Source organism: Narcine bancroftii, chromosome 10 (genome assembly GCF_036971445.1).
Source record: "Narcine bancroftii isolate sNarBan1 chromosome 10, sNarBan1.hap1, whole genome shotgun sequence".
Taxonomy (NCBI): domain Eukaryota; kingdom Metazoa; phylum Chordata; class Chondrichthyes; order Torpediniformes; family Narcinidae; genus Narcine; species Narcine bancroftii.
The window spans coordinates 97463067-97477338 of record NC_091478.1 but is presented as its reverse complement, the minus strand read 5'-3'; positions in this window follow the sequence as shown (position 1 = coordinate 97477338).

Below are 14272 nucleotides of genomic sequence, written 5' to 3'. Positions count from 1 at the left end.
AGTAGAAGGAGGGGTGGATAGGGAAGAGGTAAAAGGGGAGGGGCAGGGCGAGTAGGGGAGGGGTGATTAGAGGGTGAGAGACGGGTAGAGAGAGGAAAAGGTTGAGGGGAGAGGCAGTAGAGGGGCGTGTATAGGATGGGGTGGGTAGAGGCAGAGCGAGTGGAGTGAGGGGTGAGTAGAGGTTGGGTAAAGGACTGGTCAGGTAGAGGGATGGTGGGTCGAGGCCTAGAGCCTGAGGAGTGAGCAGGAAATGCTGAGTCCTGATGCAGGCCAAAATGGACACAGCCTGTGAATGCTGACTACATCTCCACAGGGACCAAATATGTTTCCTTCAGGTCAAGCAAAGGGTGAACTTGAGCTACCTACTCCTGACCTGTAACATTATCCTCCTAAAGTTATATCATAAAGTTTAACATTAATATGTTGAAAGAAGAGAAAACATGCAGATGTTGTTGAAAAATTTCAATAAATATTTAGTTCGGCCCTCGACTTAGTCCAAGTTTTTAATTTTGGCCCTCCGTGAATTTGAGTTTGACACCCCTGCTCTAGAGTATCATTCTTGCTGCAAAGTAGGAGTTGTGGCAGCAACAACTTTGATTAGATCACTCATATTTTAAGTGATATTGTTTAGGTCAGGGGAATGGCCTGTTACCGCGCTGTATGTCTAAATTAAAGATTATTTTTTATTCTTTAATTTAGACATACAGCACAGTAACAGACCATTTCAGGGCACGTGTACGTACCAGGAATGTAGGTTAATTGGGTGCTACAGACACATAGGCCGAAATAGCCTGTTACTGTGCTGTATGTCTAAATTAAAAATGTAAAATTAAAAGGTTGGCCACCCCTGGTTTAGATGATGAATCTCAGCCCTAGCATATTAGTTTTAAGTTAAAACACAGAAATGTTGGAGGAACTCAGCAGTGTCCAAAGGAGGTAAAGATATATCACCAATGTTTCAAGTCTGAGCCCTTCTTCAAGGAACCTCCTGACCTCCTCCAGCATTTCATTTTGTTTTTACTACAATCAAAGCAACTGCAGACTTTTTTGTTTCACTTTATATCAGTGTTAAGGCTAAGATTGATCATTTCTGATCCTTTAAGTGTCTTGGAATAAATAGGATTGATGGAGGGAAGTAAACAAGGAGAACAACCAAGCTTGAATGTGTTGAATGGTAGAGCAGTTTGAAGGAGGCATCCAATCAAGTCCAACTTTTTTTTAAAAAAAGTTCTTATCAATACCCTATAAAATAGTCCACTAAATTCTTAAAAAAAAGAACAAATTCAAAGTTTAATTGCCATCTTGGAACATCACTTCCTCACAAAGATTTTGCTAGATTCCTGGTTCATTCCTGGACCCCAACAATCCTGGACCCAACGATCTGATTCATTGATGAGAGTGTTCGCAATTGAAATGTGGCAAGGGATCGCACATAAAATGGACCTCCCACCACCTCTTCTTGCTGCTACCTTCAGGAAGAAGACCAGAAGACAGTTTCTTTCCACCAATTATCGGGCTCTTGAACCTTGTTACATTGATCAGGGACTGATCCAAACACCACAAAAGCCTAATTGTAAGTCACTTTTTTTTTTGCATTACGATTACTGCAAATATTTATTATCTATCATACGCATTCATTGTCTTTTTTTAGTTCAGTGAAGTTTAAAACTATAGTTTTTTTTGCAGCAAGTAAGAATTCTGCTGCATAGTGCCAGTAAACTAATCATCACAAATTCTGATAGTCTCTCCTCAAATTATAACTGAAATGATTTTCAGAATTCCCCTTTCCTCTATCATCTCCAGAGTGGTCGCAATTTTGACCAGAACTGAACTCAGTGCCATTAAAATGGCCCAACTTGTGCTTCATTCAATTGCTTACTGCTGAACCATTAAGTGCCTCAGTCAACAAAGGGTCCCAGCTGACTTCTAATCTAGCTGTCCTGCTAACTCCAGGGCAGTGAATCTTTGGAGTTCTCCAAGCTTGGAAAGATGGTTGCTGGAGATGTTAAAAGAGGGTGGAGTTGTAACAGAGCAGGAGCAGATCAGCCATGGCCATGTTGAAAGGTGGGGCAGGGATGAGGAACTGAATGGTCTATCCCTGCTTCTGTTCATGTGCTCAGTGGTCTGTGTTCATCGACTCCATGCTCCATCTATTTCTCAGCACTTCCTCATATCCAACCATTTTATTACGTAACTGTTAACCTGGCTTCCAAGGATAACTTTGCTGCTTCTCTTCGACATTGTGCCTGGCATAGATCATCGAACACTGCATCACAGAAGCAGGCCCTTTGGCTCATTTGATCCAAGCCAAACAACTTATTTAGCCTTGTCCCAATGACCTGCACCAGGACCGTAGCCCTCCATACCCCTCCCATCCATGTGCCTATTGAATCTTCTCTTAAATGTCAAAATCAAACCCACATCTACCACCTCTGCAGGCATCCATACATCTACGTCATTTAGAGTGGCGATTTTTCATCCCACAATGAACATGGCTGTTATTTCAGGCAATACTGTCAACCTTCATTACCTTATTTGTATGAATTAATCCTCTTTATTTATTGCTTTGAAAGCTGCAAAGATTGCTGTGAATTTAAGGATTAATTAAAGGTATTTTAACAACGTTAACCTGGTAGGTATGTGCGAGGTTCCTCTGCACCGCACGGAAACCAGCAGGGTAAAATTAAATGATACTCCGCTGGAAGCACTCAGCAGGTCAGGTAGTATCTGTGGTGAGAGAAATGTTAAAAGTAGATAGTTTTTCATTTGAAAATATGGATTTCTACCAAGAGAAATAGGAGGTAAACATGATTGGAGTTCTAGATTTTTATATCTCATATTATCATAGAGTGGTGAAGCTGTGGAATTATCTGCCGGCAGAGGCAGCCTCATTAAATGTATGAAAGATTTTTGAATAATAGCATTATGGGGAACCAGTGGGTTAATGGGGCTGAGTTCGTAGCCATGATCTTATTGAATGGTGGAGCAGTCGCGATGGGTCAAATGGCTGATTCCTGCTCCTGTTTATTATATTCTCATGTTTGGATAGGTGTATGGATAAGGAAGGTTTAGAGGGAACTGGACTTGGTGCAGGCAAATGGGACCAAGTGAGATGGGAAACAGTGCAAGAGATTACAGATGCTGGAAGCTGGAGGGACCCAGTGGGTCAGGTTGCATCCGTGGAAAGGGATGGTCAGTCAACATTTCAGATCGGGGTTCTCTAGCAAGATGAGTGTTCACTCTACCTCAGATGAGAAACTTGGTCAGCAAGGACAAGTTAAGCCCGAGGTTTATTTCCATGCTGTATATCTCTTTGACTAGATCAGTCTATAACTGGAAGAGTATGGATTCTTGGAAGCAAGGAACTATTGAGAGATATCTAGCATTAGTTTGAGTGGCTGGAGAATGATTTTAAGACTGAGGTGCTTTTTAATTACAGGCCTCTGGCCTGTTTGTACAGCTAGTCTGGTGTGGTGGTGGGGGAACTCAGTGACAGTAATGCATTGAATGTCAAAGTAGATTTAAACCTTCCTGCTGCTGGAGATGGGCTATTGCTTGGCACATGTGAGACAGAAATAAAGTCATGGAGTAATGCAGCATAGAACAGGCCTTCATTCGACTCATACAGACTGAGCAAGTTTGCAATCTGTGCTTGTCCTTCTTGCCTTTATTTGGCCCATATCCTTCTAAGGCCTTTCTGTCTACATGTCAGTCCAGATGTATTTTGAATATTGGAATTGTACCAACTTCTATAGCTTCTTCTGGCTACTCATTCCAAATAAAGTCCACCCTCTGAGTGAAAATGTTGCCCCTCGAGTCCCTCTTAAATCTCTCCCCTCTCCCCTTAAACCTGCACCCTCTAGTTCTAGAACTGCCTGACCTGGGAAAAAAAGACCGTGGACCTTCACAACACGTGACCCTCATCCCTCATGATCTTATAAAGCTGGCCACTTGTGAGCTGAACAGAGATTGACACCAGATGTTCAGCATCGGATGCCAAGTGCTCTGGATTGTCGTGGCGTCATGAAACTCATTACGTAATAGCAAATAAAAAGAAAATAAAATGTGATTATTCCTGATACAGATCATGCATTTGTTTTCGAAACTCCAAAGGAAGGAAATGAAAGAGAAAGGTAATTTTCTATACGCTTTAACAGCCTTCCTTTTGAAGTGCAATCATCGTGGGAAATGAATGCATAATTTGCAGAGGCGTCTCATTCTTCGACTGCCTGAAATGTTGATCATGAGCAGATCGGCACAAGATCCCACTTCAGATATATGCCCTCATGCTGCGTTCTAATTAGCTGCTAGTCTGTTGCACAGAGGCTCCTCATTGGTGAATGGAGTCTAATGCAGGACCACCAATAGATTATGTCAATGGTTCTGAAAGAGTTTATTTCTGAAGGATGTCATTAGAAAATGTTGATTGATATAATTATATGAGCTGTTGAACATCTGTACACATGGCAAGTCCTAAAAATAAATAATAAATTCCACTTGGTGTAAAAAATACTTTCTGCAGATTTATTATCCACTCATTCTGTTGAGTGGCATCCTCAGACTGAAGTTTTCTCATCACACGCATACAAGTTACAAAATGTTGAATCTGGCTGCTTCACTTGGTTTTACAGGTGCACCAGCAGAAGCGTATTTGCTGGGTGCATCCCAGCACGGACAGAAGCTGCACTGCTCAGGATCGCACAAAGCTCCAGAAGGGGCTGAATGCAGCTCAAAACATCATGCAAACTGCATGGACACTCTCTACACCCCCTGCTGCCAAGGAGCGACAGCCAACATACTGAAGGATCACACGCTGGACACCTTTCTCCTTCCATCGGGAGGCTCATCCATAGGCTTAAATCCAGTTTCTACCCCCTCCCCCCACCATCAGGCTCTTGAACAAACCCCACAACAGTGCCCTCAAGCTGCCCTTGCCTTGTTTTAATAGATCTTTTTCATTGTGACCCAGTGCTCTGTGGTTGAACTCTTGCCCTGCTACTTTGCCCAGAATTGACTTACCAGACCTCTCGTGGAAGAACCCACTCACTGATACAGATTCAGTGTGACACATTCTATTCTCTCTCTTTCTGTTGGTGAGAAGGCTCAAGAGTTTGAAATTGCAGACTTAAAGACAGTTTTTGGCCTACAGCCATCAGACTCCTGAATGACCTCCACAACGGGGCTCTCATACTGCCCTTGTTTGCTGCTTCCTTTCGATTGCGATCCCATAGTCTGTAAAATGTGCTCTTTACATTGTTGTATGAGCTGTTAGACTGCTCAGAGAAGATCCCTTTTCACTGTACTTGGTATAGATTGACAAATAAAGTTCATTCAGGGGCCTTGCCGTTCGGTGTGAACGATCAGGTCTCTCCATTCATCATGACCCACTGAATTATCATTGTTGCCTCCCCTGTTCTTCTTTGGCAAAAGCTCCATCTTTGAGCTGAGACCATAGTCGATGTTGAGTTCATGATAATACAAGGGTAAAAATATTGAAATGGTTTCATGTTGCCTTCTTCAGTTGCAGTATCCGTACTGGATGGGTAACGCTGGCTATTGATCAAGTCCAGCATTTTTATTTTACAAATATTTTGGAATTTTTAAAATTCCAATAAATAAAGTTAAAACTTGAACAACATACTTGGACTTGATCATGTTCACCAATGGCTGACCTTTCCTTTCAAAGAGACTGAGAGCTGAGATGTGGTGCTCCGGTAAATGGAATGGGATCAGGTTCAAGGATCAACTGATTAAGGCCACAACTGAAATACAGCATTGTATTTTTACCTAAACCATGGTGTCTACAGACTTTTGTGTCTTACATCTTGAAATACCACGTGGAGTTCAGGTCGTCACTGAAGGGCGGATGAAAGGGTGTTGCAAGGGGTGTGCAGGAGATTCACCAGGATTTTGGCCACTAATCACCAACTAGCCATTAACTCACACTCCCTCTTATATTCGCTGGCTATCTTCCTCTCCACTTTCAAGAATTCATAAAGGGTCTTGACCCGAAACATTTAACTGACCATTTACCCCCCCCCCCCCCGCCCCCCATGGATGCTGCCTGAGCCATTAAGACCCTCCAGTAGCTCATTTCTTTGCTCCAGATTCCAGCATTGTGCAGCACCCGTCATTTCCAATTCAAACACCTAACTAACTCGTCTCTCTGGCTGAATGAGGAATTTCTTCCTGGTATGCCAGTTAAATATTTTTCATGCTTATCCATTACCAAGACAGATTATTTAGCCTTATTACATTGTTGCAAAGTCTGCATGGGACATTCCAAGGTCATGGAAGCCTAAAAACTAAATGCATTTTTCAGGTGACACAAATTGAAAAGGACAAGGTCATAAAAGGTCACAGTAACTGTGTGAGTGAGAGAAATTCATGCCACGAAGGTGGTCTGAGGAGCGAATAAAAATGCAGAAATTCTGCCTTTATTTTTTAAATAGTTCTCATTATAACAACTCAACTGATGACAGTTTGATCAGGAGATAAATGCTTTTTTGAGAAGCTTGAAATGTCAGTCAGAGCTTTATGAGTGAGGCCTAGCTATCAACTGTTGAGCAATCCTTAAGAAGTATGCGAAAGTAAATAATATTTAGGAGAGAGGTGCTGGTATAGTAAAAGGATGAATGGTGGTGCCAAGTTTGTCTCGAATATCAGCATGGGATCAAACGGTCTGTATCTGTGCTGTAAATTCTTCATTATCCATCTCTAAACCTGGTTCAGCCATAGTGCAGCTGAACGCAATCTGCTGAAGGAACTCAATGGGTCAAACATCACCCTTGGGAGAAAAAGAATGGTCAACTGTCCTCTTTACGCTGGCCTCTCCACGACATCTAACCAGTCTCAATAAGGGGTTCTGTCCATTCCTGAGGCTTTTCATCCTGCTGAGTTCCTCCAGCAGAGTGTGTTTAGCTTCAGAATCCAGCACCTACAGTCTCCTGTCTGTCTCTCTTTCACAGAGTATTAAATACTGGCAAGAAAGCAAGCAGAATTTTTAATAGGATTATTTCTCTTCATAGGAAAACAACCTTTTGATTCCTAATTCCATTAGATGTGCGCCGTTCTGGTCACACCATTGCAAATGAATGTGGAGGCTTTGGAAAGGGTACAGAGGAAGTTTACCAGCATGTTGTCTGGTTTAGAGGGTGTGAGTTATGTTAGACAGATTCGGGTTGTTTTCTCTGGAGCATCAAGTGACTGAGGGGAGATCTGATGGAAGTTTATAAAATTATGAGAGGCGTTGGTAGAGGAGACAGTCAGAATCCTTTGTGCGGGGAAAATTATGTCAGATAGTAGAAGGCTCGTTTATGGTTATGGGGGGGGGGTGGCGGAGCTAAAGGAGATGAGTGGAGCAAGTTTATTACAGAGAAAGTGGTGGCTGCCAAGAGTAGTGATGTAAGCAGATATGATAGTAGGATTAATTGAATTCTTGATAGACACATAGATATGGAGGGATATGGAAGCAGGGGGGGTTTCAGTCACTTCTGGAATTATGTTCAGTGCAAACATCATGAGCTGAAGCATTTGTTCCTGTGATGCACTGACATTGTCCTGTCTGGTTGCATCGTTGTGTGGGACAGCAGCCGCAAAGCAACGGACTGGAGGACAATACAGAGGATCATCAAAAGAGTTGAGGAGATCACGTGAGTCTCCCTTTCCTCTAGTGATGACATCCACCAGGAGTGTTGCTTAAATAGTGGTCGTAGAATTCTTAAGGATCCTTTCCATGCAGCTCCCACGACCATCAGGAAGGAGGGACAGGAGCATCAAAATCAGGACTGCCAGTCTGGGAAATAGCTTCTTCCTGCAGGCTATGAAATTGATGAAATTAGTATCCTGCAACCAAGTAAATCATTCCAAAATATTGATATATATTTATTTTAAATAATATCTTTATGTGTACTGTGAATCCATGTGCACCGTGGTCTGGAGAAATACTGTTTTGTCTGGATGCACGTGTTGATAGTAAACTTGAACTTGAACTTGCACTAGGCGACTCAACTGTCATTTGCTGGTGACTCCAGCAATCCTTCGATCAGCAATTTCAATCCAGGTTTGATCTTCACCTCTGCTGTTGACTGTGGTGCAGTTTCCATTCTCTCCCTATGGTTCGTCTCCCTTTGCTTTCATTGCTCTGGTTTCCTCAGAAGCAAAGGTTGGTTGACCACTGCAAATTCCCCCTTAAGTGTGGATGAGTGGTAGAACGTTATGCAGCAGTGGGTGGTGGGGGGGGGGGGGGTGGTGAAGAGAATGTGGCAAGAATAAAATTAGTGGGGAGATGGGATTACCCTGAGAACTGGCAAAGACTCAATGGGCTGTTTTGCCCATTTCTAGGTTGTAAGGAAATATGCAAATTTCAGAGGGTAATTCAGAGATAATCTTTAAGTCATGTCAAGCCAAGTTTATTGTCATCTGATTGTATAAGTGCAATCCAAAGAAATAATGTTCTCCAGTCCTCGGTGCAAAAACAAACAGACACTCAACCAGGCACAACACATATACAGCAATACATATGAAGGACAAGTATTTCATCAATACAAATGAATATTGTTTTGTACATCTGAGATGGTTAGTGAGAGCAGTTCCATTAGTTGTTCAGCATTCTCACTGGCTGTGGGAAGAAGCTCTGGCTCTGATCCTCCTGTATCTCTTCCCTGACGGGAGCAGCTGAAAGATGCTGCGTGCAGGGTGGAAGGGATCCTCAATGATTTTGTGTATCCTCTTCAGACAACGATCTCAAGATTTGTGATCTCAAGTTACAGCAAGTTCAGAATTAGGCAGTACGGCTGATAGATTTTCACATCAGTCAATCAGATTGCTTTTTTTGAGCAGGTTCATGTCTAGCACAAGAATACATTTAACAAACACAATGTAATTCCGGAGCTGGGATGGGATTGAAGTCCAGTTATACAATCAGACCTGAGATTGAGCTGGGACTTCTCTTGATTGGGAGAGGATGATTGCAGATAAGTTTGCGGGCGAGGGGTGGGGGGAAGGAGGGGAGGGGAGGTGGCCAGAAAGTGGGTAGGGTTTAAAAGTGAGAGAGCAAGCATTCGGGGTGAGCGCATTCCTTTTAAGGTGAAGGGCAAAGCTGGCCTGTTTAGGGAATCCTCTTTGCTGAGGGATATGGATGAAGTGAATATAGCAAGGGGAGGAGCATAGAAATTCTCCAGCACCACTTACAGTCAGAGAAAAAGAAGGAAAAGAGAGTCGTCGTTCCCCCCCCCCCCACCTAGAATCAGTGAGTGTCCACGGATTTGCCTCCAATGCTCCCACAGCCTCTGCAACCAAACAGCCTTCAAGATAAGAGAGGGACATGTGGGGTGTGGGGTAACCTTTTCACTTAGAGAGAGGTCGATATCTGGAACAAGCTGTCAGAGGAAGCAATAGGAAGGAGTACAATTACAAAGTTTAAAAGGCATTTGGACAGATATATGGATTAGAATAGTTTAGAAGGATAAGGAATCAATGCAGGAAAACAGAACCAGCCCAGAATTCCAACTTGGTCAGCATAGATAACCCTATGACAATCAAAACACCACCACCATCTTAAGCCACACTCTTCCTTTAGGCTATAAAATACAACAATCATCGACTTCCAGAATTTTACATCACAGAAAAAGGGACTTTGACCCAACTCAGGAGTTACTTATCTGACCTGGTCCGTTTGACTGGATTTAGCCCATATCCTCTGAACTTTTCCTATTCATGTACCTGTCTAAATATCCTATGAACCTTGCAATTGTATCCATCTCTACCACTTCCTTTGGCAGCTCATTGCACATACCTACAGCTCTCTCTGGTCCTTTCCCCCCTTTCACTTTAAATTAGGCTCTGAAGCCCAGAAGATTTCGACCTGCCTGATCATTCAGGTTATCTACTCACCTCCTTTATAAACTTCTGGAAAAACGAACATCACCCACCACCTTCCTATGTACCAGAGAAAAATGCCCCAGTCTATCAAGTCTCTCATATCTTGTGCTCAATCTTGGTATCATCCTCCAGAATCTTTTCTGCAACCTTTAGAGCGTAATGCCATCGTTGTGAGTGATGTGACCAGAACTGCACACAGGACTCCAAGCATGTTTTCACCATTGTCTTGTACCGTTATGACATGATATCCCAAATTTTGAACTCAATGCCATGGCTGATGAAGCCACAAAATCTTTTTGCCATCTTGTCTCCTATGTTGCCACTTTCAAGGAATGAAGCATTTGTAACCCTAAGTGTCTCTGAGCAGGAAAGATGCTTTCATACAGCACTGAATTATATGAATTGACACAACATAACCAGCACTCACAATAACTGCCTGAGGCCGTCATTTATTCTCCTATGTCTACTGTCCAAAAGCAACATCAATGGTCCGCGTCCTCCTCCCAGAATATCACATGGCGTGGATGGAGTAACATTGCTTCATCTGATGTACCCACTGTTCCCTTAAAATAATTGATCATTAACTAGGTGAGAGCACAAATGGATGATTTAAATTAAAGTCTCAGTGTCTGCTTTACAGGTTGGATAGCATCTGTGGAAAGAGAATCAGTTGAAATCTGCTGAGGAACTTAGCAGATCGAGCAGTATCACTGAGAGAAAAAGTATGGAGTTAAGCAAGAAAGAATTCAGATGCTGGCATCGAGTGCAATAAACAAACATGCTGAAGAAACTCAGCAGGATACATGGCATCCAGAGGAAGTAAAAGGCAGTCAATGTTTCGAGCCTGAGCCCCTCGCCAGGTATCAGAATTAGAATCAGAATTTATTGTCATGAACAAGTCATGAAATTTGGTGTTTTGTGGCAGCGTCACAGAGCAAACATTCATATTATGAATTATCTTACGACAATAATATAAAAAATAAAAATAAAAATAACAGAGCATGAAAAGTAAGGCAGGGTCTTTGGTTCATTGATTATTCAGGAATCTGATGGCAGCGGGGAAGAAGCTGACCTTGTGCCACTGAGTGCTCAACTTTAAGCTCCTGTACATTTTTCCCAATGGTAGCAGAATGAAGGGGGCATAGCCTGGGTGGTGGGGAGTCTTTGAGGACAGAAGCTGCTTTTTCAAAACACCGCCTCATGTAGGTGTCCTCGATGGAGTGAAGTCTGGTGCCTGTGATTTGGCAGGCTAGTTAACAACCCTCTGGTGTTTATTCTTGTTCTAAGAGTTGGCACCTCCATAACAGGCAATGTTGCAACCAGCCAGAATACTTTCCATGGTACACCGATAGAAGTTTTCAAGAGACTTAGGTGACATACCCGAATCTCCTTAGACATAAAGTATAGCTGCTGGCGAGCCGTCTTTGTGATTGCATCAATATAGAGTCTCTAGGGCAGATCCTCGGAAATGCTGACACCCAGGAATTTGAGGTTCTTGACTCTCTCCACTACTGAGCCCTCAATGAGGACAGGGTCATGCTCCCCTGACTTCTTCCTGAAGTCCACGACTATCTCCTTGGTTTTGCTAATGTTGAGTGCAAGGTTGTTGTTGTGACCCCACTCAAAGAGCTGATCTGTCACCCTCCAGTACACTTCCTCATTGCCATTTGTAATTCTGCCGACAACTGTGGTGTCATTGGCAAATTTGTAGATAGCATTGGAATAGCGCCAGGCCATGCCGTTATGGGTGTGCAACGAATAGGACAGGTAGAAAATGTCAGAAAAAGAAAGATTAACGTTTCAGATTGGAACCTGAGAGTGCAGAGGGCAATCAGCCAGTATGAGGATGGGAAGGGTTGGATAGCGGCCAGTAGAGGAATTGGTGAGCCAGGGTAAGGTGAGGATAACAGACAGCAGGGGAGGTGGAGGCATTGAATTAGAAGGTACCAGACAAAGCGAGAGAGAGCTGAGGAGGGCCAGTCACACAAAGGATGATGAGTCATATGGGGTGGATTTGAAGACAGCTGGATGTTTTTTTTTTGGCCCTCACGTGTCTCCAGAAAAGCTACCAGGTCTGTGACCCTTCAGTGGAATATGATTAATGATTATGGAGCTGATGTATTGACTTGAAACTGAGATGCCAGCTGACTTGTTAAGTGTTTCTTATATTTTCTGTTTTTATTTCAGACTTCCAGCATCTGCAGTTTATTTTTATTTCAATCAGTGTTTTAGTTTTCATTCATTTTAACACTGGTGTGTTTCTGAGGGAGATGAAGAGAGAACCCTAAGAACGGGAAGAAGTTATTCATTGCTTTGGATCCTTGCTCCAAATCGATTGGCTAAGGACAAATCTATCTCTTAAACTCATCCACTTACTAGCCTAGAGACCTTAATTCCTTCCCCAACTAAATCTTATCCATCCAACATCAACTGTAAAACAGTCTTGCAGAAAAGTTCTGTTTCTGTTAACACTTGGATTTTTTCTTGCAATGCCTGTGGCAATTATACAGAGGCTGACTTGCATGTATAGTATGAAAAACAAAGTATTGCACTACATCTCGGCAAAAATGAAAATAAGCAATTGATGGAATTCCATTCAATTCAATTCAACTCAATTCAACTCAGTTCAATTGAAATGACTTCAGACACTTAAGCGGCATTTCACTCTGTTCTAACTGATCTCTCTGTGCAACTCTGCACACTTTATCACTTTATGAGCCATATAACATTACAGCACAGACAACAGGCCCTTCGGCCCTTCTAGTCTGTGCTGAATTATTATTCTGCCTACTCCCACTGAGCTGCACCCATTCCATTACCCTCCATAACTCTCCCATTCATGCACCTCTCCAAATTTTTCTAAAATGTTAAAATTGAGCCTGCATTCACCACTTCAGCTGGCAGCTCATTCCATACACCCAGCAAGCTCTTTGTGAAGAAGTTCCCCTTAATCTTCCCCCTAAACTTCTCCCCTTTCAACCTTAACCCATGTCCTCTAGTTTGTATCTCACTTAACCTCAGTGGAAATAGCTGCCAGTATTTCCATTTATTTTATCTATACCCATAATAATTTTGTATACTTCTATCAAATCTACCCCTCATTCTTCTGCAGTCCAGGGAATAAAGTCCTAACCTGTTTAACCTTTCCCTGTAACTCAGTTCCTCAATTCTTAGCAACATCCTTATAAATCGTCTCTGCACTCTTTCAATCATATTGATATCTTTCTTGTAGGTAGGTGACCAAAATTGCACACAATACTCCAAATTTTGGCCTCATGTACATCTTCAACATGTATGCCAACTCCCATACTCAATTCTTTGATTTAAGAAGGCCAACATACCAAAAACCTTTATTTATAATCCTTTCTACCTGAGATGCCACTTTCAAGAATTATGAATCTGTGTTCCCAGATTCCTCTGTTTTACCACCTCAGTATATGTCCTGTGCCAAACTATCATTCCGCCTTATCCCATCGACTTGGACCATAACCTTCATACTGTTTCTATTCATGTACTTATACAAATTTCTCTTAAAAGTTAAAGTCAGGATATTATAAGTGCTTTTACAAACACTTACACAATCTGCCTTGCTGCTTTTAATTTGCTGTGCTCACATCCATCCAATCGCTCTGCTCTACTCATTGCTGGAATTATGCTTTCTGTTTTACATTTCCTCTCCGAATTGTTACGAAGGTTAAATTCATCAACAAAAATTGACTCTTCAAAGTTGAAAGAAATCAAATGTCATGAGAAAGAGTAACTGATAACTTGAAGAGTTTTCTCAATTAGTTAGAATTGACTTTACAAATCAATTCCTTAAAGTAAATAAAATATAACTGTTTGTGCTGGTGTTCGGGGAGAAAAACAAGGTTGGCAAATCAATTTGGCGATGTTATTTTTTTTTCAAACTTTATTTAAAGATAGAAAAAACATAACATACAGTCTAGTAATCATCAAAAATTGATTTTACAAAGATATATATATATATCTAAAAAAACAAGAAAAAAAATAGAAATAAAATTTAAAACATTTTAAAATCCCAAACCCACTCTCCCACCCCTTCAGCCAGCTCCCTTAAGGGGAGCCAAAAATATAAATTATATATTAATAAATTATAAATGTTAAGAACAATTCAAAGTCTATCTAAATGCATATATTCCAAATACAGAGACCATTTGCTAACAAAGGAATAATTATCATAAATTATAGGTAATTTTTTCCATAACAATATAAGTTTTCAATTCATTGTGCCAACGTATTGTCTGTATTGTCTTTCCAAGTACTCGCAACACATTTACGTGCTACTAATAACACCAAACGTACAAAAGCAATTTGAATTCCAATAAGGTAAGTTCCTCTTCTTCTGTAGTTACCATAAGTCCTTTGACTG